Raw genomic sequence first — 1,579 nt, forward strand, 5'->3', positions numbered from 1 at the left:
TGGTAAGACCTCGGGGGGCCACGCCAGGGCAATAGACGCCTCTGAAGGTCTGTAGACCAGACTGATGGCTGAAGTGCCAACGCCTCCTTTCTCCTCAGATCCAAGGATACGGCTGTCCTGGGCCTAAAACAATGAAAGTTTGTTTTGGTTTGTTTTGTTTGGTTTTCATTTTTGTTTTACAAAGGACAATTCCAGGTAACAGGACAAGCTTGCGGGTGATGTTTGGGGGACACCCACGTGTTTGTAATCTCTCACCTCAAAGGGGTTCATGGGCGCTCTCATCCCCACGTGTCCGTTATCTCTGAGGGTCCTGCTCCAGGAAGCCTGTTCCTTCCTGGGTTCCTCACAGATGCCGCTTCTACTTTCTCAGAACTCGGCAGGGCCTGCCTCCTCCAGAACGCCCTCCTGGGCTGAGCCAATGGCACTGAATCCATCTAACCCCCATCAAGTTAAGCTCTCACCCTCTTAGGGAGACGAGTGTAGTATGGAGGGGCCCAAACTCTGGGCGGGAGGGGCTGGGTGGAGTTGTACCCAAACTCTGCTACCCAGCAGCTCTGAGAACCTGGGTAAGTGACGGAGCACCGCGCCCGTTTCCTCCTATGCAAATGGGGATCAGACTTTACCTGCCAGTGGTACTGAGGACAACCGTCCCCGCCCGTTGTGGTGTGATGCTTTGTGCTCACACGGCCATTTCCTGGCCACAGAATGGGTTGTGTCCGCAATGGCTCTGGTAAAGGAAAAGTCCCCCGACAGGGAATTTCTAGGCTTCCCCAGGTGGAGGCTGGGGTGGGAGAACTTGATGCAAATCCGTGTGGCTGGAAGAGCAGCTCCTGACCTCAGCTCGGCTTCTGGAACTGGGCCTGACAGTGGTAATTGGTCCATCTTATTGCTTTTAACCGTCTCCCCTGGCCAGCCTCTCTGCGGGAGTTCTCTGGGGTCCACAGAGATTCTAGGAAGCAGCCGCGTGTCACAGAGATGCATCATCTCCTCCTCCTCCCTGGACCGGGGGCCTGGCTGCTGGTGACGACTGTGTGGCCCTCCCGGTCCCCGCAGCACTCCACTTGCTCTTAATGTGTAACTGTGCATCTATCTTGTATTAACTAGGCACCCCCGTGTGCCAGGGAGAGGCCAGGCGCTGGGGACACAGAGCCAGATGGTTGCCCTGCTTCAAGGGGGTTTTGTTCTAATGGTCAATGGTCAGTTTTGGGTGGCAGTCCCTGAGCTCAAAGCTTCCTGAGCATTATTTTGTTTAATGATGCCAGCAGTCTTAGTAGGTGGTGTCGGGCTTTCACCCTTCTTTAGAGAAGCATTTTTGCGATGGGGAAATGCCAAAGTCTACTTGGGGTTGTGACAGGGAGTTTTGGAGGCACTAGCTTCCCCTCCAATCTCCACCCTCCCACTTAGACAGCGGCTTCTTGCCTGAAAGATTTTGGTCATTGGAGTGACTTCTCTGGTGCCAGCTACAGGTCCTGTAGACCCCTTGGTACCCTCTCCTACAGACCCCAGGGGCTTCCATGTTTGGTCAGGCCTGGTTAGCCTCCCAAGAGGAAGCCCAGCTTGGACCCCTCAATCGTATCTC

This window comes from Hippopotamus amphibius, chromosome 8, assembly GCF_030028045.1.
Source record: "Hippopotamus amphibius kiboko isolate mHipAmp2 chromosome 8, mHipAmp2.hap2, whole genome shotgun sequence".
NCBI classification, from domain to species: domain Eukaryota; kingdom Metazoa; phylum Chordata; class Mammalia; order Artiodactyla; family Hippopotamidae; genus Hippopotamus; species Hippopotamus amphibius.